At 36.2% G+C, this 27,775-nt stretch overlaps 1 long non-coding RNA gene across 1 annotated transcript; it reads left to right on the top strand.

Annotated features, from left to right (window-relative positions):
- Window positions 1–4,797: 4,797 nt before the first annotated feature.
- On the top strand, window positions 4,798–5,324 carry LOC149685945 (uncharacterized). The gene is made up of 4 exons (XR_016384112.1): window positions 4,798–4,857; window positions 4,930–4,953; window positions 5,019–5,073; window positions 5,223–5,324. It is a non-coding gene; the product is annotated as an uncharacterized LOC149685945 (long non-coding RNA).
- Window positions 5,325–27,775: the final 22,451 nt, after the last annotated feature.

The raw sequence follows: 27,775 nt of genomic DNA, 5'->3' as shown, positions 1-27,775 counted from the left end.
AACCTATATAAGTGCTTGGTTAGGGTCAGACTTGAATATGGGTCTTTAATATTTGGTGGGAGTAGCGATTATAATATTGCAAAGTTGGAAAGGGTTCAAAGAAAATTCGTAGAACTATTGTGTAAAAATTATAAAAATCAATTTAAATTTAAATATGATTATGGGAGTGTACTAGAAAGATTTAAACTAGTTACATTTAAGGACCGTTTAAAATATTTAGAAATCTGTTATATTTATAATTTAGTAAACAAACATAACGATTGTCCCGGTCTTTTAGAAAACATAAATTTTAAAATTCCGAGTAAATTGACAAGAAGAAAAGAACTTTTCTATGTACAAAAACAATACAAATATAACCCTATTTTACGAATGCAACAAACTTTTAATGATCTAGAAGACGGACCCGATATATTTGATAACGTAAAAACTCGTTTTACAAAAAATCTTTACAACTCCTTTTTGGGAAAGTAAAACCATTTTATCTTTTAACTAGTTGGACAAGGTGTTAGTTTAACTTTTTAATCTATTTTACATTAGGACTTAATTTAATTTAATTTAACCGTGTATTGTTGTGAAAAGTACAATTTGTATGTTATTATGCACGGAATAAAATTCAATTCAATTCAATTATTATTATCATTAAACTAGATTACCGATTAAAGGAAGTTAAGCTAGATTACCGATTGCAGAAAATTAAGCTAGATTGCCGATTCGTAATAATTTCCAGTTAGTGTTTAAATTTCACTAACCACTTCTGCTATGAGGATCCTTTTACCGACGTTTTTTTATTATTTTTCATATGGATGAATAAAAGTGAACTTCGAGGGTTGTCGTGTATAAAATTATTTAAAAACCTTTGTAATAGAAATTTATAATTCACACCATTTTCCGTCTAATTTTGAATTTTTAAATCCTTTAAGGGGACCTTTGAGCCAACGGTTTTTCATGTTTTTTTGCTTCAAGTGAAAATAATGCGATTTATCTAGATATCGTATAACGAAGTAGAAATATCTTCGTGGTCTTGAGATCTTTCTGTGAAATTGAAATTTGTAATAAATCACATTTTGTGTTTAAATTTGAATTACTACATTCGCTATGGGGACCCTATTCCCAGCGTTTTTTTATTAACTAAACTCTTAAATATATTAAAAATAAGGCATTGTATAGTACACTTCAAGTTACCCATTAAGTATTCAGATATTGATTTCTTAGCTCCGTTATGGACTTTAAGAACCTCTCAGTTTTGGTAAATTCCGACGTAATGGAAATTAGTAATATATAGATGTGTGTATATATATATATATATATAATATATATTATACTTTAGAGACGTTATGCTGTCTTATCTTAGAGGCCTACATAAACTTAAATATTGCCTATACCTTATAATTTTATTCATACTATTATTATCATTTGAAATTTAAAGTTCTTAGTTTTTTTATTAATACAGTAATACTAGCAACACATGTGCCTTTCCATAGTCGTTTTATATAAGAGCTAGTTAAGATAGCAAGTATTCATGTGCTTATCTTCTCAAAATAAAGCAAACGGTGCGTTTGTGTTTAATTTTTATGGTTATTGTTAAAATACCGGTTTTATGGGGCCTTCACTCATACCAGAAGTATTAGTGTGTGCTTTCTAGTTCTTGCGAGGACCGATAAGGGGGCGCTATTATCAGTCCGTGTGTGACACAAAATCGGCAATGTGTAATGTACCGCCTTTGTGGGGACCACCTTAAAAACCAATTTTAAGCAATTAAAATAAGAAAATAATTAATTTGAGCATATGTTGTTTTTGGGTTTAATGGGGACCGGGGTGTGCGTCCCCATAAGTGACTACGGTCCCCACAGGATTGGTGTGTTTTCTCGTCGCGGTCCTCATAAGTATAGTAATGCAAACGCACACACCCATGCCTGTCGATTTTAGAACCTCTCCGTGACATACGTCACTCGGAGAGGTAAAAATTACTATTTGGACTGTTGAAAGGGCAAAGAACTTGGAACATATAAGCCCCCTAGAATTACACATCCACGCTCGAATTTTTCACATTCCAAGCCCAGTTTTTTTTAACGATAACTTTATCATTCGTTGGTAGCGCCATCTATATTGCTTGAGACGAAATAATTATCTGTCGTCTACTTTGCTGAAGCTGAACTTTTCTCTTTTGTTTATGAATTTGCGCGCATAGACGCCGTAATGAAAATGTTTTTAAATATCACGTTTCTAAATAATATTTATTGTACAAACTGTAATATGTTTTTGGTAATATGTAATTGTTGGCCTATACATTGCTGCTGTTATTATTGTCCTTGAAATAATATCAATTTGGTAAGGTTCTTTCTTACAGCTTCCCTTTTAATTTTTTCATTAAAATTTTTAGAAATTTTTCTCATCCTTATAAATGCGGATAACTTTGGAAACCAGAAAGTTCAGGTGATGGTTCCATCCAATTTCTTGATCAAACATATGCTCGTTTAAGTCGGGGAAAATGTTTTCGAGTATCAGGCACCTTTTTACGAGGGATTCAATTTTGAGGGCAATGGTTTTAGAAGCAGTGCCATGATGTTCTAGGTTTTGGCTTCGCAGGCATTTTTCAGTGAGATCAAGAATTTTTGCTATGCTTTCCGAAGGATATATCAAACCACCATGCTCTCTAAGAAAAATTGATTCTCTAGCCGTAATGCAGTAGTCATGAAAACTCCGGTTTCGATTATGAGGATGTTCTTCAAGTGCAAGTTTGCATTGATCGCATTTGAGGACTTTCCGAAGTTTCCGTACTAAAAATCCACCCACATAGTGAATTATATTGTCCCTCAATAGGTTTGAGCCATCAAAATAAAAATCAAGGTCTGCTTCATCATCAACATCTGTAATGTCCTCTGTTGTATCTCTGTTAGCTTGGAGAAAATTTGTGGATATCTCGCAAAAATCCGGTAGCGCAGTATTGTCACGGGCCAAGACGTTTGCACAACCAGAAGCCTCCAACTTTACCAGAAAGGCGTTCTTATAAGCCGCTTTAAATTGTAGAACTGTGGGGTTGTTGTTCCATCCACTTTTTTGTCTAATTACTCCAAAAAACAGCTCTAAATAGTCTTGCAACAGTTTGTACGTTGGAAGGTATCTGGTGAAAGTAAGAGTGTTTTACACTTGTAATTTCTGTTTTTATTAATGCAATATATTAATAAAAATTACTTCAGTATTCCTTCTGGTTTAAAGTATGTTTCAACCAAGTGCAAAACGCTGGTAATAGCAACTGCAAATCCAAGTGGTCCGGTTTTGCGGGTGGACTCGCAAATCAAATTACCTTCATGGTCAGTTAAGTTTAACAGAAGATCCTTTGCTTTCAGTAGACTGTTACACTTAATTTCTTTGTTGTAGTTGTTGATAGGCGCCTTAAGTCCTTTGGCATAGGGATTTCGAGAATTGAGGATGTCAAATGCCCTATTAGTGGAAAGGATTTTTAATCCAACCAACTGTGGGATGTTTTTTTTTTTTAAATTTCTCATTACATATCCACGGTGTTGATGAAGTTAACAGTTCCATCACAGTTTTGGAACTCTCGAACTTTCATTTGTTTTATTAGCTTCATTCCAGAGGCAACGGATGCGCTAAGAGTTTGCACAGCAAGCTTAACCTTCATTTTTTCCGTGTGCATTCTGATGTGGAAACGGGTTAGTTTATTTGCAAGGCTAAGTCCTGCTTCTTGTACTAGCTCAAGTAACACCACCAATGACCAGAAAATATCCTAAAATATTAACATTCACCCATTTATCGGTTTATTAATTTCCGTCCCATTAAAACATTGCATACTTCTTTTGTTTTCCCATTTATAAGGACATTAAAATGCTCCCACAGGTTTCGGGTAAGTTTAACCATGTGGCAGACATCGAGAATAAATGCCACAGATGCTTTAAAATTTGCTGTGTTTTAAAAGAATACCGTTTAATGTCACAAATGACTTTAATCACCATTTGTTAGTTACCAGGGTTTGGGAAAACAGCCTTTATTTCTTTGGCATTTATAATAACCCCTAGCCTCTGAGCCATAGAATATATTGGACGAAAGACCGTCGCAAACAAACGCTACACACTTGACACCGGTGGTATTCAAATTGTGGAATGCCTCCCTAACAAGGTTGTCCAGAAGCCAGGAAGGTGTTACGTGTACAAAAAAATACCCTATAGGTACTTTCCAATTGCCATTAATTGCAACAACCATGAAGACTAAAGCGGAGGTTGCAATTTCACTGATTTAGTCTTTAGCCTCCATGCCATAATCAACATATCCGTCGAAACATTTTCCATTCCACCTTATCTCCTTGCGAATGGACATTTCATCAATCATTAATGAACAAAGGATTGGATATTGCGACTTTTGCACTTTATTTTTTATGAATTCAAAGCTTTGTGCAGTGAAACCAGGTGCTCCGTCAATTTTTGCAGACCACTTTCTTATGGTGTTTGGATGTGGTAAACAAAAAAATCGACGAAGATACCTATAGGATTTAGGACTGTAAAAATGCAATGTTACAGCAAATTCTCGAAGTGTGCTGCCGTAGGATTTATTCGCCATGTTTCTAGGCCCACTATCTTTTAGTTGTTGAAAGAGCTCTTTTGCTGTTGGTGAAAATGATGCGTCTAACTTGACAAGGTTGTCCTTTATCATAACTTTCTCTTTACGTAAGGTTGAAATCATTCCTTTGAAGCTCATTAATTTTTGATCACGCCTAATAATCTTCCCTTTTGTAAGTTTCAGTCTTTTCTGGATGCCTTTCCTTCTTGCCAATTGAGTTTGAAGATTTCTTTTAAGTCTCAAAATTTCACGGTCCTAAACATAATATTAGTTTGCCTCTACAAGGTAAGCGAAATTACTTTCAAATTAACCTTTTTCAGTGATGCAGCCTCTAATTGTTTTACACGGTTTTCATAGGACAAGTAATACGCCTGCAAAAAGGTAAAATGAAGCAAGGCCATAGCGTAGAATTGGGGCGTTTAAAATTACATGATCCAATTCTACAGGTGGAATATCTTGTCGCTCGCTATAACTGAATGAGGGACCTGCATTAGGTTGAGTGTCAGTGTCAAGTTCCATTGACTCAAATTTGTTGCATTGTTGATATGATTCCTAAATTTTTAAAATATTAATGCTCCGATAATTCTTTCTTGTCTACCATCGTGTTCAATACATTTTCACTGTGAGACTCATTTTGAACTTCAATGCAGAGACCAATGTCTTCCACTTGCAAAACGTCATCCATCGTCATTTCATCATGATCACCACATGGTGAACTTACTTCAGTTTGAGACGAATTATCAACAGATGTGGGTGAACTTACTTCAGTTTGAGACGAATTATCAACAGATGTGGATGAACCTAAGTTATTGCTATTTATGCTAGCCCGACTGTATGTTTTCTGTAATTAATGATTAAAAGTTTGAAAACACCATTTTTGTTGCTGAAAAATTTCTTTAACTAAATACAATTCCATCGCTTAGGTGTGGGTTTGGAGGTATGGGCAAAAGTAATGTAGGAACCGCAGTTTTGTACAAAAGTCTTATTTTGGTATCTTTCCGATAGTTCGATATTTGAAAATGATCACTACAAAGCGCGTCATTTTTCCCTGGAGCCCAATTTAATTTTCCAATGGCTTTGAGCCATTTTACTAATAAATGGGGCTGATCAACCGGAAATCTTTAATTGAAGTAACAGTTAGAAAAATAATATAAAACTGCAGAACAATTTACGCGCTTTGCTTACTTATGCCATGAAACATTTTTATTTCTCCCTGTATTTTTACATTCTTCAATGGAACACTTTCTGCCCATAATTTACTTATTTTTTACTTTCGTTCTTTGAAATAAGCACAAGAAAGTGTTATTTTCAATAATAAACAGTTTTTATAAACTACATTTAAACACGATGTGTGTGAAACCTAAACGTTGTTTGAAATTGCGCTATTTCGCGACAAAATAAAAGTTTTAAAGTGTTTAATTTTCGCGCCAAAAGTAAAATAAAAAAACCGACGAATGATAAAGTATACTTGTTGAAAAAGCAGGGCACGCGAAGCGTAGATTTGGTGTGTAATTCTAGGGGGCTTATATGTTCCAAGTTCTTTGTGAAAGGGCTGTAATAGAAAAGGTTGACAATATTTAAATGTGGCTTATATTACATTCAGAGCGTATTAATTACCTGTCATACGTAGCCCTTAAATAGTTGTTGCGGATAAAAACATGTTGCTCATTTCTGTTTTAGAATTGTCTCCTGGGCGATTTAATACATCACTCTCCCAGTCATCCAAGTATTTTATAAAGTCAACTTCTAACCACTTATTGACAAATTATATAACATGATTATTTGATTAAACCATCCATGATTAGTTTTAATACCTGCAATCGTTCATCATGCTCATGCTCATATATTCTTTTGTTGGGTATTCTCTTTGCCATGGCTTCAAAACAATTTCCAACATTGCACAAGTCAAAAAACTTGTCAAATGTCCTAATAAATTTAACCGTTTCCTGGTATTTATCTTCTCCGAAAAGAACTTCTATCGCAGACGCAACTGTCTCGCTCACAACTTGACAAGCTAAATTGACTTTCATCTTTGAATAAGCATTCAAGAAAACGTGACTGTATGTTACCTTGGAAACATTTTTAAATTGGCCTTTCATTCTTAATTGCGTGTAGTAAAGGCGCAAGCTAACTTTCCAGGAAATATCTTCGCCATTTATCCATAGGCTACGAGAATTGGAATTTGCCCCACTGTTGCTTACACAGTTACGCACTGTTTTTATCAGGTGAGGTGCATCTGACAGGAAGTATATGTCCCTTTCTTCATCAGCAGCGTGTATATTACTAGTGGCAAAAGGTACATTTTTGGTTCCTTGGTGATCAGCGCACATGCGAAAAACCTTACGGTTTATTGAAGCTCCGTCTCCAACAACCGCTAAAATTCTAAATCCATTGTTTTCCAACAAAGAAATGGCTTCCCAAACAATTGAATATAATTTTGTTGGAAAATGGGCAAATGGAATTTTAATATTGCTTGTTATGCCACGAAGCATAAGTTGAAGAATGCTTGTTGCTAAAGGTGGCACAGTTGTTCACTTTTCTCTCATCACAGTGTCATTAAGAGAGTTATGATGGTCCAAGACATCGATAAAACCAGTGAAGTACCCAGTATCTTTATGACAAATTAGGTCTGGCTTGATAGCCATTTCATCCAAAAGAAGAACAAAGTACTTCTTATGTTCTGGAAGGTTATCATTATCTGTAATTACCTCTCCGAGTGACGTATGTCACGGAGAGGTTCTGTAACGATCGTGTCTGTCTGTCTGTCTGTTGTTACACCCACGTGACCGCGTTCGCAGTTTCCAAATCGGAGCAAACGCGTTCGCCATTTCCGAACTGCTTTCACAGTCACAGAAATGGCTCCTCTACTTGAGTTCTCACACCACCATCTTCTGGTCTTTGTCCATTCCACACGGACACCAGTCTGTACTTACTGGCTTCTAATCACCACCATCTTTTGATCTTCGTCCATCCCACATGGACACCAGTCTGTACATACTGGCTTCTAATCACCACCATCTTCTGGTCTTCGTCCATTCCACTTGGACACCAGTCTGTACATACTGGCTTCTAATCACCACCATCATCTGGTCTTCGTCCATCCCACTTGGACACCAGTCTGTACATTCTGTCTTCTAAACACCACCATCTACTGGTCTTCCGTCTATTCCACATAGACACCAATCTGTCTCATTGGCTTCTACTCCATTATCATCGTTTGGTTTTAGGATATACGCGGCGATCAGCTAGGGTTACGAGAAACGTCTAGCCTCCCTAAGGTGGGATCGCCACCAAAGGTTTTCGCAATTGCGCTTTTTCCTTACTATTATAATGGAAACGAATCGTATATATACCCCAAAATTTGAAGAAAGCGGGCAAGAGGGGTACCCTTCACTTTAAACGTCAATATTAGCGAAGTTTGAGATGATAATAGGTATAACTTTATTTTTAACGATTTAACTATTATTAATGTTAATTATTGAAGATTAAAATAATTAAAAATAATTATATTTATTTAAATATTAAAGATAATCTTGTTTCTCAACTCAAAATTAATACGGAAAGAGTTAAAAAGCAGTCTATGTTTTTGTCTGTGTGTATCCGTCCATTGTTACACTAGTGCGTCGCGTTCGCAGTTAGCCTTGTGTTGATGTGTTAAGAAATCATACAGAACCTTAATATTCCCTTTTTCCATAATATAAAGTGAATATGTGGAAGTATTTTTCGTAATTATGATGCATTTAGTACTTTTGTAGCTTTAAAGCTCTGTTTCATTTTGGTATTCCAAAGAATTTTTTTAATATTGTTATTTGAAATGGCTGTTTATATATTATTTAAGCTATACTACATCTGTATATAGAATAAGTCTTGGTTTAGTGATTTCATGAAGAAAGCTAAGACCTAGACTCCGGCGGGTATATTAAGTATCATCCGCAATAGGCTTAGTGAAACAAAGAGTAAATAATTGAGGGCTGAGGTTAAGTAAACTTTGGGCTTTGATTTTCGTGTCTGAAATGAAGAGACATCAACGGTTCAGAGTGAGCCGAAAGTTAAATACACTATTAAATAATCAGGTTAAGATTTTATAATAGAAGAAAAGATCATGGTGGCAATTCGAATAGTAAAAGGGCTAATGGTAAACGGGTAGTAGCTACAGACTTTTTATTCTCTTTATGGTGCGCATTGACTATCAGTGCGTCTAGCTACAATTTAGCTTTGGTGTTATTTAACGTTAACATTCATGTTGGCAAACTGAGAATATTGTTGAGGTGAGACGAGACGATAGTGTTTACACTGCAAACCAGTTGTGAATGTAGCTATCAGAATATACGGTAAACAGCTGAAGCGTAGACTTCATTTCCTGATCTTTTCCCCATTGACTGATTTCCATGTGTCCAAGATTTATCCTTATTGGATGTAAAATGTAGTCTGCTTTACTGTATATTCGCTATGCTTGGAATACTGCTTCAATATTTCGTAAATTTTTACTTCAAAAAAGAGAAATAATTCCATATCTAGGTAAATAAATTTGTAGTAGTAGACCTCTTGACTCGGAGAGGTAATATTTTGGTTTTCCCAACTTGTATTTATCATTTCATTGATAGCATCTTCATTAAATCCTGATTTGTTTGTTATAGTGTGCTCATGATGATACAATGTTCTTGTCGTGGGTAGCTTTATAATTCCAGACAATTCTAAAGCTTTGTAGGCGGATTTGGATTTGTTTTCTATATAGGAACACCATTTAAGGAAGAATGAGTCCCATCTCATGCCATATTTAGATCTCTCCAATGCTAATAACTGTTGTTCAATAAAAAGAGCCATGAAGGATCCTGGCTTCTCTTTTTTAAGTTTCTCTTTGAAAAGTCTCTTCAATGTTGATAAGTCTTGTTTACCTTTCTCAGATAGGAGTAATTTCGACTTGGATTCCCTTTTAGTTTTGTCTTTTATTGTAATATCTTTAGTTACTTTCTAACGTATTGCTTGGTAACGACAACGCAATGTTCTTAAACTTGACCGATATTGTTGGCATGAAGCACAACGATTCTTACTAACCGGAACTAGGCCTTCGCATCTATTGCTGTAAACAGCTTTTAAAGCACTGGAATAGTTGCTATTTCGTTTGTGGTTATTTGGGCGTCTCACATTGTAAAGCCTGACAAGTTCACCATCATTATTTCCTGGGCAGATCTTAAATTTATCAAGTTGTGATAAATAGTTGTAAACGTCACGATTTGTTTTAATGTCCAGATGTTTTTCAAATTTATCACTCAGTATGTTTTTACCCAACGCAGTGATTGTCACAGTAACAGGTCCATTTCCCACAAAAGAACATGATAAAACTATCTTCCCATTTATGTGTTTTATGAACATAACACCCTGGTTTACTTTTCCCATCGACCAAGACATTGGTGGTGATAATACTTTCAAGTCTAAGATATCTTGGGATCCCTTCTGATCAGACACCTACATTACAATAATGTAAATAACTTGAAGTTTTCACTATTTGCAAATACCTGCTTACATTGCATTCTTCATACCCTTTGTTAGAAGCTTCTTGTGTATCATTAATTTCCTGTGTTTCTTCAAACATCTGCGATAAGTGTTATTTCTTCCTGAAAAAATATGTTTTTCAATACTCCAGATATAAACAAATAATATAAACTAGGTTACTTGAATGGGTTCCCAAACAGATGCTAACGGAATAGGATCTGGATATTCGGGAGTTGGACCTCTGAAACCATAAAAGTGTATTGAACAGAAATAAGAACCACGAGAGACCTTGTCTATGGTGAAATCTTTTCTACTACAGGCATTAACCCATCGTTGACACTTTACTTTTTCGTTTTTTAAAGATGGAAACTTCACAAAAACACTCCAGGCGCTCCTCTAACTTCCCTAATGCTTGAAGTTTGTTTAGACGAGCAAGAGCCATATTTACAAACAATTCGCATTATTATTGCGTGTCAAAAATCCAAATATCGCGACGCTCTCTGTCACTGTCAGAAGCCTCTACTCTAAGCCTTGGACTTCTTACAAAACCTTTTTTCAACGTTTACCCCTGTTAGAATTACTATTAAATATTAAATTCTTTTTATAAGGAGTAATTAAAACTTTACCTTTTATCTTCTAAATAGTACTTGTTACGATTAAACGTTAGTTTTAACATTTAAGAAATTAAATGTGATTGAAACACGAACCGACAGGTTTCGATGGTTACGCGCTCAGGCTGCTGCTGGTTGGTTCACACAGTGCCACACCCCCAACACTTTACAACCAGTAAAACCCTTGCTTTTAAAACAAAGTCATGTGACCGGAAAAGAGATTATATAGAAACAGAGAAAATAGCAACGTAGCCCACTTGTTTTGCGCTACATCCCGTTATGCACTGTCAAAGGCTATAGCTTCCGCTCCCTACTTAATTCTCTCTGCCGTTAATGTTTCTGCATTGCAGAAACAAAAACCAAGCGTTTATGTTTTGGTTCTCTAGGCCTATTGACAAATAAAAGTTCATTTGACCAATATAGTCGCGTTCTTCTTGAAATCACTTTAGAAAGGATTATGCTATAAACAGATGTAGAATAGCCATGAATTTATTCATTAACATGAATATATATGTGTATCATTAGCCTTTCTATCATGTTATTCAGGGATGGGAGGGACCTTTCTATTACATACGCGTTTAACGTCATCGCGGTAGCCAATCAAAATCGAGACACCTGGAAGTTCGAACAGCAGACGACCAGTTTAACAAAATTGTATGAGGGATACAATTTTCGGTTAGGTTCACCAAAGTGCGTCAACTGAATATTAAAAATGATCGCCGATACGTGAATAAATATCTCAACACGATGTCCGAAAGTGATATTGATCTTTTAAAGGAAATTGTAATAAGTGCCTGCAATGGTTTTTCCTAATCTGAAACTGAAAACTGTTGGCCATTATGAAAATTAATGTAACGGTTGAAAGTAAACTACTAACATTTTAAATCGTGAGAATTGATGATGCTGGTTTTTCCCTGCTGTTGGAGTTAAATTAATTCGGTAGTTGATCAATTTACAAGCATTATTAGCCTTCCGCGTGACAAGAGCTTTAGCTTTAAAAACAAACCGACAGAAATCCTCTGACGTCACTCAAACTAAGCCCCTCCCATCCCTGAATATGTAGTTTAACTAGTCAATGCAGATATATATTCATGTTAATAAATAAATTCATTGTATAGCTTAAGTAATATATAAACATCGATTTCAAATAATAATATAAAAAATATTCTTGGGATATCAAAATGAAACAGAGCTTTATAGCTAAAAAACCATTAAAAGCATCGAAATTACGAAAAATATTTCCATATATTAATTATACATTATGAGAAAACCAAATATTAAGGTTTTGTAGGATTTCTTTCCACAAAACAAAGCGAACTGCTAACGCGGCGCACTAACGGACGGACACACACAGACTAAAATATAGACTGCTTTTTAACTCTTTCCGTTTTAATTTTGAGTTGAGAAACAAGATTATCTTAAATATTAAAACAAGTTGGGAAAACCAAAATATTACCTCTCCGAGTCAAGAGGTCTACTACTACAAACCTATTTACCTAGATATGGAATTATTTCTCTTTTTTGAAGTAAAAATTTACGAAATATTGAAGCAGTATTCCAAGCATAGCGAATATACAGTAAAGCAGACTACATTTTACATCCAATAAGGATAAATCTTGGACACATGGAAATCAGTCAATGGGGAGAAGAACAGGGAATGAAGTCTACGCTTCAGCTGTTTACCGTATATTCTGATAGCTACATTCACAACTGGTTTGCAGTGTAAACACTATCGTCTCGTCTCACCTCAACAATATTCTTAGTTTGCCAACATGAATGTTAACGTTAAATAACACGTAAGCTAAATTGTAGCTAGACGCACTAATAGTCAATGCGCACCATAAAGAGAATAAAAAGTCTGTAGCTACTACCCGTTTACCATTAGCCCTTTTACTATTCTAATTGCCACCATGATATTTTCTTCTATTATAAAATCTTAACCTGATTATTTAATAGTGTATTTAACTTTCGGCTCTCTCTGAACCGTTGATGTCTCTTCATTTCAGACACGAAAATCAAAGCCCAAAATTTACTTAACCTCAGGCCTCAATTATTTACTCTTTGTTTCACTAAGCCTATTGCGGATGATACTTAATATACCCGCCGGAATCTAGGTCTTAGCTTTCTTCATGAAATCACTAAACCAAGACTTATTCTATATACAGATGTAGTATAGCTTAAATAATATATAAACAGCCATTTCAAATAACAATATTAAAAAAAATCTTTGGAATACCAAAATGAAACAGAGCTTTAAAGCTACAAAAGTACTAAATGCATCATAATTACGAAAAATACTTCCACATATTCACTTTATATTATGGAAAAAGGGAATATTAAGGTTCTGTATGATTTCTTAACACATCAACACAAGGCTAACTGCGAACGCGACGCACTAGTGTAACAATGGACGGATACACACAGACAAAAACATAGACTGCTTTTTAACTCTTTCCGTATTAATTTTGAGTTGAGAAACAAGATTATCTTTAATATTTAAATAAATATAATTATTTTTAATTATTTTAATCTTCAATAATTAACATTAATAATAGTTAAATCGTTTAAAATAAAGTTATACCTATTATCATCTCAAACTTCGCTAATATTGACGTTTAAAGTGAAGGGTACCCCTCTTGCCCGCTTTCTTCAAGTTTTGGGGTATATATACGATTCGTTTCCATTATAATAGTAAGGAAAAAGCGCAATTGCGAAAACCTTTGGTGGCGATCCCACCTTAGGGAGGCTAGACGTTTCTCGTAACCCTAGCTGATCGCCGCGTATATCCTAAAACCAAACGATGATAATGGAGTAGAAGCCAATGAGACAGATTGGTGTCTATGTGGAATAGACGGAAGACCAGTAGATGGTGGTGTTTAGAAGACAGAATGTACAGACTGGTGTCCAAGTGGGATGGACGAAGACCAGAAGATGGTGGTGATTAGAAGCCAGTATGTACAGACTGGTGTCCAAGTGGAATGGACGAAGACCAGAAGATGGTGGTGATTAGAAGCCAGTATGTACAGACTGGTGTCCATGTGGGATGGACGAACATCATAAGATGGTGGTGATTAGAAGCCAGTAAGTACAGACTGGTGTCCGTGTGGAATGGACAAAGACCAGAAGATGGTGGTGTTAGAACTCAAGTAGAGGAGCCATTTCTGTGACTGTGAAAGCAGTTCGGAAATGGCGAACACGTTTGCTCCGATTTGGAAACTGCGAACGCGGTCACGTGGGTGTAACAACAGACAGACAGACAGACACACAGACAGACAGACACGATCGTTACAGAACCTCTCCGTGACATACGTCACTCGGAGAGGTAATAAATATGATTAATATTAAATATTTTCTTCGATAGTTGTTCGCCTTATTGAGCGTTACATCGCGTTGATAAAGATCAACTAGACATTCTTGAGAGACTTGACTAATATTTGCGTTTGAAATGAAGCATACGCCGGTTGCTTCGCCTTACTCAAATAGGTAGTATATAAGGGTGTCGAACTACAGCTTAAACAAGAACAACCGCAATTGCGAAAACCTTTGGTGGCGATCCCACCTTAGGGATGCTAGACGTTTCTCGTAACCCTAGCTGATCGCCGCGAATGTCTTAAACCCAACGATGACAATGGAGTAGAAGCCAGGTGTGCAGACTGGAGTCCATGTGGGATGGACAAAAACAAAGACCAGAAGATGGTGGTGTAGAAGCCAGGTGTACAGACTGGTGCCCATGTGCGATAGACAAAAACAAAGACCAGAAGATGGTGGTGTACAAGCCAGGTGTACAGACTGGTGTCCATGTGGGATGGACAATGACCAGAAGATGGTGGAATTAGAAGCCAGTAAGTACCGACTGGTGTCTAAGTGGGATAGACAAACCTACGCCCAGAAGATGGTGGTGTTAGAAGCCAATGAATACAGACTGGTGTCCATGTGGGATGGACGAAGACCGAAAGATGGTGGTGATTAGAAGCCAGTAAGTACAGACTGGTGTCCGTGTGGGATAGACAAAGACAAGAAGATGGTGGTGTGAAAACTCAAGTAGAGGAGCCATTTCCGTGACTGTGAATGCAGTTCGAAAATGGCGAACACGTTTGCTCCGATTTGGAAACTGCGAACGCGGTCACGTGGGTGTAACAACAGACACACACACAGACAGACACACACGATCGTTACAGAACCTCTCTGTGACATACGTCACTCGGAGAGGTAAAAATATTATAATTTAAAAGAACGGATGATTTTTCTCACGCCGTATTTCAAAGATCTTACGTTTAGGGCGCTCAACGTTTATGTAAACGCTTTTCGGCCAATTTCTTAAACTTTCTATTAAAATAACATCAATCTTCACTTTGGACCATAAATAATAATAATAATAATAATAATAAAAAAAACTTTTCGGCTGGCAGTCAACTTTGGAACAATATGGTTATTACCAGGGGCTGGAATGCATACTTATACTTGGAATCTTTAAGAGGACATTTTCTGGGTCTAAGTGCTTGAATTAAAGGGAGGATGTGTAGAAACCGTCACTATTGACGTCATGGTATTTCAAACCGAGTGGCTCGTGTTATTGATTGAGGAAGCAAAGAGGAGGGAAATAGGGAGAGATAATCGCATAGGCAGCCGTGATCCATCCGTATTGAGAAGAGAGGAAAATCTGTGATACGCGGCGGCTCTTAACGCGCAATTTATTCGCGCACAGTTGACGTTATTGGTTCTCCTCTTTCGGGCTACTACGTCACCAAAATTGCTCGGAAAGGTTTAAACGTTGTTAAAACGTACGCTTTAAAGATAAAAAGCCGAGGCTTAAGTGAAATGTTCAGCCAAGTGGGCTTTATTAAGCAAAGAGTTATTTATTTATCAGAGGTAATTTAGATAGATAGTATAAGATTAGAGCCGTGTAATATTTCAGGAAAATATTCAAAATATCTCACTTGTAAACATATAACACCAAATCCTGCTAATGGATCACTATCACCTTTAGAAAAATGGCTTGAGCACACGAACCCACGAAATGATGTTTTTTAATTACACATTGTTGATGTTTGGTTATAGGTTTTCGAAATGGTTTAAAAGTTATACCGTTCATTTTTGGATTACTTGAATACCACGTATTGCCACTACAATTCAAGTAGTAGCATTTTTTTGTGGTAAACCATTTTAAATTACCTCTGATAAATTAATAACTCTTTGCTTAAAAAAGCCCACTTGGCTGATCATTTCACTTAAGCCTCGGCTTTTTATTTTTAAATCGTACGTTTTGACAACGTTTAAACCTTTCCGAGCAATTTTGGTGACGTAGTAGCCCGAAAGAGGAGAACCAATAACGTCAACTGTGCGCGAATAAGTTGCGCGTTAAGAGCCGCCGCGTATCACAGATTTTCCTCTCTTCTCAATACGGATGGATCACGGCTGCCTATGCGATTATCTCTCCCTATTTCCCTCCTCTTTGGAGGAAGAACACGTAATTGAGAGTTAAAATAAAGAAGAGTATTAAAATGGGCTATTACTCAGCAGTGGATTTTCTCCTAGTCATTTAGTTCAGGCGAAAGTCGCGATTTAGTCATTGAAAGCGATGCACATGGTCTGTGTTTTGTTCTGAGGTAACAGTCCCTTTCAGAATCCGCTGTAACTATCTCTTCAAATAAATAATAAAAAGTGCGACAGCGAAACGTCTTCGTTTTTAGTCGGAATATTTATTCATATGAGATTCAACTATGTTCCCAACTTCCCTCAATTCCGATATGGCGTCAAACCCTACAAGCTCTTACTTCGGTTTGGCAGCCATAATGGTGAGCTTCAGGTTTCCCCCTGCATTCGACCAACCTGTATGGCCGAGCATATCACTCGAATCTGTAGGGCTTTACATCTTTTCGATCAGCTTCTGAAACTGCGTAATTTTTTTGACGTTATATAGGCCGAAATAAAGACAGCTTTAGAAGCAACAAAAAGTCTCGTCTTCGAGCACATGAAAGTGCTCGAAGAGCGTCGTCGGGAAAATGTATACGCATTCTTTCCTAAGACCAAAAAATTGATGGGAAATTGCGAACTGGCAAGAAACTCTAAAAAAATGTTCTACACGCGTCCGATATTTTTGAAATTTCCACGTGGGGGCACGTTTTACTGTGATAGGGAAATCATGTTTCACCCGTTCTTCATTCTCGCGTACGTACGTAATAACGGTAAACATTCAATTGAATTATAAATTATAATGGACCACACGTATTTCAAAATGAATTGTAAAAAGCCAACCAAGGCACAACAGAGGAAGATTATAAAGGTACTTTTACAATAGCCAATGTAAGTTCGAATATTTAATGGCATTTTTTATTCAGGAATTGCTTTTAACAACTCGTTTGTAAAGAAAAACTTAAATGTCATTCTATCTAAAGCATCTGCTTCTCTGCATAAGGTTACTCGTATTGGTAGGACAGTTCCTTTTATTGTGAGTATGTTTAAATATAAGTTGATATAAGACGACAAACTGACCCCCCTTAAGCAGAGTTCGTACAAAATGTTTGGATTGAAATTTGAAATTCCATGACTTTTCCAGATTTTCCCTGATCATATTTCACAAAGAGTGTCACTATTCTCACCCCCCGGGTAGAAATAGGCGGAAGCCTATTCCTACCCTAGGTGAAAATAGCGTAGAGGCTATATCCACCCTACCACGTGACTAAGAATTGAGGTAAGGGCTGCGGTAGGGTGAAAATTGCTTGGCTGCTATTTTCACCGCCCGGTGAAGTCTACCCCGGGTGAACATAGCGTCAAGGCTATATCCACCCTACCGCGTGACTAAGAATTGAGGTAAGGGCTGCGGTAGGGTGAAAATAGCGCCCAAGCTATTTTCACCGCCCGGTGAAGTCTACCCATTCACACATAAAGTTATGGGATGTTTCACTGTTCTGTGGGCAGAGAGTTGAAAACACTTTTTTTTTGATGCCAATAGAGTAATGACCCAGTGTATATCAACATCATATCATCTATATCTTTGCTCATTGTTATACCAGGGTCCAGTGGGAGAGATACACAAATAGGTCAGAAAATCTCTGGGTCAGGGGCCCAGGGTTGTTTAAAACACTGCTTAGCGACCAAAATCAATTACTATATGCACCCGGGGGGGGTGAGAATAAGGTACGAGCTATTTTCACCCGGGGGGTGAGAATAACGTACGAGCTATTTTCACCCGGGGGGGGTGAGAATAGCGTATAAGCTATTTTCACCCGGGGGGGTGAGAATAGCGCGCAGGCTATTTCCACCCGGGGTGAGAATAGACACTCTCTTTCACAAATTTCCCGGACCATTTTAGGCCTGTTTGTAACATAACCTAAGGTATGTCAGGTTGCCGTCTTTTAAAAGATATATCTATCCCACTAATCAATCGGTTATTACTTATGCCTACCAAGAATGCACTCAAAGAAATAGAGGAAAGAGGAATTGAAACTCTGTCAGAGGAAGCATTCGATTACTTATCTATTTTCGCCGACAGCAATACTGGTGTCCTAGATAAAGGAAGATTTAGTTTTAACCGACACGAATTAATGACCAACTTGGATTTTCAACAACAGCTAAAAGTGTCATTCATGGATATTGAACCATTCAAGATGCTATCAAAAGAAGACCAAGCTCATATAGTTGTTATTTTCTCAAATCGATTATTTAACGAAATTAACCAGATTTACTTGGATAAAGAAGCTGGTGACGCTCAACCCACTCTTATTCCAATCAAGGATTTCATCAAATTAAGCGCTGCAGAAGTACACAAGAAAGATTTAAAAACCTTACACCATATTGCTGGCTACGTTCTAGATCAACTAATTGGACTTTACGAGTGTCCTGTATTCTGGAAAAACTGTTTGGTTAGAAAGAGTGAAGCGACTGAAGAATATCACAAATGGAGTATTGTGCAAGATAGAGGCGGTCTTTTATACTTGGGAAAACCAGCTTTTGAAATGTTTAGAGCTATTTGCCGTAAGCTTTCCCCTTTAGTTGAACCTAGTGAACCATTTAAAGATAATTCAAATAGGAACATTAAAATACTTAGCATATTAGAAAAAGATCCATTTATTTCAGAAATGTGGGAAAGGTTGTGGGAAGCTAACGAAAACTCTAAGAACGCTAAATCAAAATGCTTTAGCATATTAATAAATTGCCACCTAAAGGGATTGACAAGGAAAGTGAAAAATATATTTCAAGCTCTCAAAAGGGACTGTTTGAACAGTAGCGGAATACGAAAAGAATTAAAAGTAATCACACAAAAAAAACATTTAGTTAAGGCCTAATGGCTCATCGCGAAATGCATCACGGGCGATTTTTCTTCTTGCGGCTCTTTTTTCTTAGTGGTGGAACAATTTCCAGTTGACACTTTTGTTAACGTTTTCGTGAGTTTCAGTCTTTTTGTGCTTTCTCCATATTGTTTTACGGTGGGATTTTCACCCGCACCACAAGCAGCTCTCTGTCTGCTAAAATAGTTTTCAATTAAATCTTGGTTTAGATTAGCTGTTAGGACAAATGGTGCTCCTTTCTGAAGAAGAAACTTGACTATAGCAATAGTAGACAAAACTAAATAAAACCAATTCTGTATTTATTAGACATGTTCAATGGAACTAAATAAACTAGTCAATTTACAAACCGGTTATCCGTAGTCCTTCCATCGTTTCCCTACTAAGTAACATTTTAGACTTGTCAAAATCTTTCTCAACGTCCAACTGTTCGACATCTTCTTCCCAAACATGCAGGTAACCAAGAAATTTGTCTTCGAGCCACTAAGGTTAGACATTTCAAGCTTAAGAAACTGAATACTTGGATATACCTTGATATTGATGTCCTTACCTTAAAACGCCAATCATCTACACTTCAATATGGTGCCAAACTTGGTTTCCTTTTGAAAATGTAGTTGGAAAGATTGGATACATTCAGCATGTCGAAAAAAGAGTCGAACAATTGAATGAACTTGACTGTCTCAGAGGCCTCATCGCCAACTAGTTCTTTCATGGCATTGGCGACACTACTACTCAATACTTGCGTGGCCAACCTTACCCTCATGCAGCTAAATGCATTTGGGTGAACGTGGTTATAAGTTAGTTTGGGGGCAAGCCTCAACATCGAGGAAGAGTCTTTTTCGTAGGTGTCGACGACATGTTTCCAAAGAATAAATTTTCCATTTCTTTTTAACAAACGAATTGGCCTCAAGACACCGTCCTTATGCTTTTTCATCTTTCCACTGTTGGCAAAGGCGTTTTTGGCTGTTTTAAAAACATGGCAAACATCCGAAACAAAATATAGTGGTTTTCCATTGTTAAAGGGATTCATACAATAATATCCAACTTTGCTGTTATTTATCTTTTGCTGAACGTCTGTGCATATCTTGAATAATTTCTGGTTTGACGATGCCTTGTCACAAACTAATGACAGAATCCTAAACCCAGCAGCTTGAAGATTTTCTATAGCTTCCCAAACTGTTGAATATTAATCATCTGCAGTCAAATTACCACAAGGAAAATAAGCGTTTGCAAATTTGAATTTGGTTGTCAGTCCTCGAACCATCATTTGAAGTACGTGAGACGCTAAGGGTATTTGCGCGGTGGTTTCTTCTGTGAGCCCTTCTATTCTTCTTTCTGCTTCTGTAACTTTATTCCGGAAGCTGTTTAGGTTTGTTGCTCCAATTAATTCTCCAGTATGACTTTTGAAAACTAGATCTTGTTTGACTTGGATTTCATCAATTACCAGAGAGAAATATTTTTGGTGTTATTCAAATTGTTCTGTGTCAATTTTTTTTCTCGATTCCAATAACGTTGCGTCATTGAAGCCACTTTTAGTGCGTAGGTCAACGGATTAGTTAAAACAGTGTTCTCTGTGATGGAAGTGTGAAGGCTTGTCTCATACTTTCATACGCGGAAGGAGACTTTGCTTTGATGTAAAGGCACCAATATATGATGGCAGGATGATATTGCTTTGGACGAGAGTTTTTAGACATAATTAATTTTTTATTGTTCTCGCATCAATAGTTTTTGGAAAAATACAGATTTGGTCTCGAATGGATTTTTAATGATGATGTCTTCAAACTCCTTGCTTTCTTCTGCTGACATACATATGCCCTCATTTAGAAAACATTTCTTGACTTTACGTTCCAAAACGTTTCTTCGATTGCTTAAAGCCTTATATTTTTTGTTGATACAATTCACTTTCTCTTTAACTTGACCATTTGTCATGTACCGGAGATTTGTGTTACGGTTAAAATGGTGATCTGGATTATCTCTTCTTTTTCTATTTTGTAGAACCTTTTGTCTTCCTTGACAAAGAAGGCAAAGAGAAGCTTGTGGAATCAAAATCAGATGATCACTATTATCAGATCCGAGACAGTCACTAAATGCACAAACGCTTGCGGATGTTACATATTTGCTCAAAAATGATCGTACAATATGCCTTGAATCCCTGGGAAACTTCTCCAATTAGCAAGATAGTTAAAAACGTTTAGCAAATCCTCAAGACACGAAATTTGAAGATTAATGTCTCTTTCAGAAGACGTAAACAAAGCATGAGCTCCTTCGATGACTTTGTTACAGAAGAAAATGCATGCTTGTAATGCTGGTGATAATTCTACCTTGATTAATTTGCTATCCAAACTCCTCCTGAATATTAACTTCCTGATAACTTGAGGTGAATGTTCCATCGATTCACGAGATATCTCCACGCACCGATTAAAAGAATCTAAATTGTTCGCTTGATAATATAAGAAATGTTTTGCAATATTTGTAAGGCATCCGTCAGGTGAAATGACGATTGGAGATACATTTATAACTTGCTTATCAGAATCATTTGTAATTAATTCTGATATGTCCTCAAAGTTATCAAAATCATGAGACTGGACTGTTAAGTTTTCTCATTGTGTCTGGACCTTTTCATTTTCACAATAATTGTACTGATCTGGCTTGATTGTTTCTGATAAACACTTATCAGGAGAACCTTTAAAATGTCCATTTGTTCCAACACATCTGAACTACGTTCTGAGTCTAACATACGACACTTATCATCCATGAATGGGGTTTCACTAAATACTTCTATTTCTTTACCAACAACAGCAGTTTCTAAATGGCAATGACCGCCCAAAGATCGCGAACCCTATATGCAGTTAAACATTAATTAGCATTCACAGTTTAAGGAAAAATATTAAAAAGTACCTTAACTTCTTAGATCGGGTCAGGGAATTGTTCCGTTGGGCCGTTACCACCTATAAAATGTTTACCACAGACATAATGTTGTGACTTCACGTCTAACGCCTTGAATTCGCTCCGATTAATAGCAATAAGCTACCTTAAATATTTTTCTATGCTGGAAGTTGGCTTTGGAATTGGATGGAAGTTTATACTTAAATTCTTTTTCGACTTTTCATTGTTTTTACATGTACGATACACGCAGTATTTCTTTCCCATTTTAATATTTTCTTTGACTAAATCCGACAAATCTTATGTAATTGAATTCTGTTGTAACTTGTCACGTTGTCACACAGGTCGAGCAGACGAAATCGTTCCGACTTCGGGATGGTGCTACCAGCGTTATTTTTGAGCTTTTACGTCATGACCAGCCGAAAAGACACGGTTTGTTTCCCCTTTTTTGTCAGCGCCCCCACTCACGTAGGCATCGCGGTTGGCCGTTAAAAGGTTTTTACAATTCCACTCCCTAACGCCTTTCTCTATGGTTTTGGACAGCCATTTTTCTATTGATTTGTTTCACGGCGATGGGGATGGGGTTGCCATCTAGGCTCTAGAGTAGGCAACTGACGTGATTTTTGTAAATTGCCGAAAGGGTCCATACACTAATTTACCGCCTGGTTTTAGACAGCCATGTTGTTGTAGCGGGTTATTTGAATGAGATAAATCGTAACGAAGTCATTTAAGTATAATTAACTTTGGTAATTAATGATTAAAGGTATGTAAAGGCACTTGCATTAGACGATGATGAAACTTAATCGGTATTAAGCGAATTCTCTACTGAATTGATGTTTAAATTGGAATATTAATACGCCGAGAATGATTAAAGTTAATTGTAAAATTATTTTAATGGTCATTGTTGTCAATTTATGTTTTACGTGGTTCGGTACAATAGGCAAAACGATTTGGTATTTGAAAACAATTTACTTAATTAGTTAGTTATATAGGGTTTTTCTGGAAATTGCCGAAATTTAATTTTTGGGCGTTAAATGGTTGGATAGAACCAATAGAAGCTTTAATTAGTGTTTTTTCTTTCTTTCTTTTGGAAAATGCCAAAAGTGAAGAGAAAATTTTACCGCTAAGTTTTCGCGCTGTTCGAATTTACGTTGATTAGTATTATTTAGACGTGTTTAAATGGCATTGCGTTAGACAATGGAGGGGTTTCCCTTACAAAAATCTTCTTAAGAGTTCTAAAGGAATTTCTTTGGAACCCTACGGAGCCCTTGGGATCATTTTCCAAAGAAACTATTTCCAAAGACTTCCATGGAATTTCCTAAAGAATTCTTGAGATGAATTTCCAAAGAATGGCTTGGGATTATTTTCTAAAGAAACTCTTTAGGAATTCTAAAGATAAATTTCCTAAGAAGGTCTAGGGATTATTTTCTAAAGAAATTCTTTAGGTATTCTAGAGATAAATTTCCTAAGAAGGTCTAGGGATTATTTTCTAAAGAAATTCTTTAGGAATTCTGGAGATAAATTTCCAAAGAATGTCTTGGGACTATTTTCTAAAGAAATTCTTTAGGAATTCTAAAGATGAATTTCCTAAGAAGGTCTAGGGACTATTTTCTAAAGAAATTCTTTAGGAATTCTAGAGATAAATTTCCTAAGAGGGTCTTGGGATTATTTTCGAAAGAAATTCTTTAGGAATTCTAGAGATAAATTTCCAAAGAATGTCTTGGGATTACTTTCTAAAGAAATTCTTTTGGAAGTCTATAGATAAATTTCCAAAGAATTTCTTGGTATTATTTTGTAACGAAATTATTTAGGAATTCTAGGGATAAATTTCCAAAGTAGGTCTAGGGGTTGTTTTCCAAAGAAGTTGTTTAGAAATGCTTGAGATAAATTTCCAAAGAATGTCTAGGGAATATTTTCCAACGAAATTCTTTAGAATTCTTGAGATCAATTTCCAAAGAAGGTCCATGGTTTATTTCCAAAAGAAATTCGTTAGCATTATTGAGATAAATGTCCAATGAAGCTCTAGGGTTGGTTTTCCAGAGAAGATCTAGGGTTTATCTTCCAACGAAATTCGTTTGGAATTCAAGAGATTAATTTCAAAGGGCCAGATATATTGCAATTATGCTTTACATATAATTATCTCAAAATATTTTTACCCAAATTGTTTAGCTAAAGTTTTCCTAGATAGACATTAACTTGATGGTTAAAAAAATTAAAAACGTTTCACGAAGGCTTGTCCCGTAGCTAAGGCTAGGCAAGCGCTGAAATGGAATGTTACATTTACCTATTTTTTATTATATTTTTTTGCCTTCAATAATCCGTGAGGTGTTTATGTAAAGGATAAAATAGATTAAAAGTAAAATAAGAGTAATTGAAATCGTTATGTTTAGATTTACAGGGAATCTAAGCTGTCAATCGGAATTTTTGCTTAATTCTCTTATGGCATGTTTTATCTTTATTTCGAGCGTAATTGGAGTCCAAAATAAATATTTTTTTAAAAACATTGTAGAGGAAATTAGGTTAAACGCGTTTCTGATACTCGAAAACCTCTCAGTGAATATACATTATTAAATTTAACAACGACGTCTGTATCTACTGCTTGGCCGTTAAAGCCTCCAAAAACCCACTTAGTACCCCATACAATTGCACAAGGTTTAAAACTTTCTGCCGTTTACGGATGTTTTTAATAAGTCGATTAAATGTCTGACTTTTAAAGCAACTTCACTCTGCATGCGAGAACTTCCCTCTCTATAAGGGGTGTAGTTCAGCGTATAAGAACTACACTTCCTGTATTGGGATATGGTTCTGCATGTAAGAACTATCCTCGTTTCAAGTGGCTAAATTAATTTACCCACTTCTCTATATATTTCCCAAGAAAATTCCAAAGATATTTCCCAAGAACATTCCAAAGATATTTCCCAAAAACATTCCAAAGATATTTCCCAAAAACATTCCAAAGATATTTCCCAAGAGAATTCCAAAGATATTTCCCAAGAGAATTCCAAAGATATTTCCCAAGAAAATTCCAAAGATATTTCCCAAGAAAATTCCAAAGATATTTCCCAAGGAAATTCCAAAGATATTTCCCAAGAACATTCCAAAGATATTTCCCAAGAACATTCCAAAGATATTTCCCAAGAAAATTCCAAAGATATTTCCCAAGAAAATTACAAAGATATTTCCCAAGAAAATTCCAAAGATATTTCGCAAGGAAATTCCAAAGATATTTCCCAAGAAAATTCCAAAGATATTTCCAAAGTAATTTCCAAAGAAAAAGAGGCCAATATTCCCCAATTTCCTAAAGAACGCCTTAAGGATTTCCAAAGAAATTTCCCAAGGAATTTTCTTAAGAGTTCTTAAGAAGATTTTTGTAAGGGTTAGTGGATTTTAAGTATAGTTTTTGCACTTAAGTGATGTTCAAATGTCCGAAAATTTTGAAAGAGCATTATAAGATTAATTTAAACTTGTTTAAGTCGTTAATTAGCTTTAATTTTGTTTTGTTTCGAAAAATGCCGAAAATAAACACGCTACTGTATCGCCACTATTTCGCAGGCTTTTTTTGAGAGAAAACGTTTTAATTACTTTGATTTGTAATATTTAAACGAATTTAAATGGTCTTGCGTTATTATATTCAAATGAAGTCGTTATTTAGCTTTAATCATGGTTTTTTGGATTTTGCCGCCTAGTCTTTTGATTTGCCGAATAACTACTCTATTTTACCGCCTAAGTCGAAAGCCAAGTCAATCTAGCCAAAGGGTGTTTTCTAACAGACGACGCATAGTGGGAAAAGTACTATTTTACTTTCGGTAGATTCCAAGTTGGCGGTAATTTAGGGATTGCCTACCAAAAGACCCATCTGCGATTCAGGAGAGCTTAACTGTGATACCAAAAGACCCATCTGGGATACAGGAGAGTTTAACTGTGATACCTAAAGACTTAACTGCAATAGAAGACCCGTCTGTGATACAGGACGACTTAAATGTGATACAAAGTAACTTAGATGTGATACACAAAAACCACACTACAACACCACAGAACCAAACTAAAGATGCATCAACTCAAGCTTCTCCTCCTGTAAAAAAAGTATCTTACCAAGTATCGACCCGCAAATTACAAAGACTGAATCATAAATATAAACAAGGGTCCCAAGAGGACCATTACATTTTTGCGCCACATCTCGTATGGCGAAATCAACACCTGGCATTTACCAAAATATATTTCAAATTACTATTTAAAATATTATTTTGTCATATTATTTAAAATATAAATTTTTAACCAAAATTTCAATGTAGGCTCGAACGCTCGAGTCTTGGTTTTAAAACAATCCACGAGGAAAAAACAGTCGAGCGTTTTACCACTGGGCTACGACTAGCTCTGCGATTTCCCTTCTGTTTGCGTAATGTATACATATTCTAAAGCAAGAGCTGACTGACAGCTGAGGGTGAAAATTAAGGTGGGGTTTTCGACGCCGTCCAATAAGCGGTGTGACGAAGAAGAAACGAAGGAGGAGTTAAACTTTCCGTTTATGCTCCCTAATATTTTGCGCCATCTAGCGATGGGCGCAAAATAAAAAGCTAGTTTTTTCTTATAAATCAAAAGTAAACCAACTCAGACAAGAAATGCGGAATCACCAAAAAGCATCTAAAGAGAAAGAACTTATTCAGTTGAAAAAAATAATGGATTCTTCTTTTAGCAAAGATATAGCAGCTCTTTTTTTACTGGAACAAAAAATGGCTTTTGGCAAAAAGTCCGTCCCTTATGAAACTACAACACTGAAAATTTGTTGTTTTGTCTACAAGAAGTCCCCTGCTGCCGACAATTTTATTCGAGAGCTTAAAATTTTACAATTGCCACACAGAGTAACATTGAAAAGATTCATAGGTCACGCTTATGGCAAAGATGGTGTAACACCTCTCATCAAAGAGCGATTAAAAGCAGAATTCACAAAATTGAAACATGATAACGAAAGATTGTTATCATTGCTGTTTGATGAAATGGCACTAAAGGCAAAACTTCAATATGACAAAAATCTTGACAGGTTCTTTGGTGCAACAACACTAAGCCAAAATGAAGGGATTGGAGACATTCTAGCGACACGCTTGTTGTGCTTTGTATTCCAAGGATTGTCTACCTGTTTCAGCCTGCCAGTGTGGTTCTTTTTCACATCAAAACTGTCTGCAGTCCAGCTTCATCAATTAATATTGGACGTAATAGCTGCTGTTGAAGAATCTGGCTTCTTGGTCGTTCGGCTCGTGGCTGATAATGCCAAAATCAACACGGCTGCTTTTAGACTTCTTAGTGCTGGTAATGATCTCAAACACGAAGTTACTCATCCGCTTGATCATCCGAGAATTATTTTTATTGCATTTGATCAATGTCATTTACTTAAAAACCTTAGAAATCAGTTTTTGGCAAGAGTATTTGTCTACATAGGGCTTCCAATTAGCTCAGAGTATGTGAAGCGACTGTATAGCTCTCAAAAAGGTCTAATAGTAAAACCTATTAGGTTTCTAAGCAGAAAACACGTCTACCCTACAACGTTTGAAAAAAATGAATGTAATTCACGCAATTCAAATCTTTTCACACCCAGTAACGGGAGCTTTAAAAAGTCTGGTTAGACTTGGTATGTGTGATGAGGCAGAAAAAGAGCACATTGAAGTTACGGTCTATTTCATGGAGATGGTGCGAAAGTGGATTGAAATCCACGATATTCACAACAAAACATACGGAATCCATTTAAGAGTACCCAATAAATTGCCATTCTTTAACATTGATGATGAGAGGTTAGATTGGCTTGAGGAGGAATTTCTTCCCTTTATTCAAACGATCCAATTTAATGCAACAAACAAATCAAAGTTTCACTGCTGAAACATTTGAAGCCCTTACAATCACACCAAAGTCAACCATTGCAGTTGTTCGTTACTTACTTGA

Source organism: Phalangium opilio, unplaced genomic scaffold (assembly GCF_054372755.1).
Source record: "Phalangium opilio isolate 3A_F unplaced genomic scaffold, DU_Popi_V2 ptg000032l_1, whole genome shotgun sequence".
Lineage (NCBI taxonomy): Eukaryota > Metazoa > Arthropoda > Arachnida > Opiliones > Phalangiidae > Phalangium > Phalangium opilio.
The sequence above is the reverse complement of the archived record's forward strand: the minus strand, read 5'-3'. Positions and strand labels throughout refer to the sequence as shown.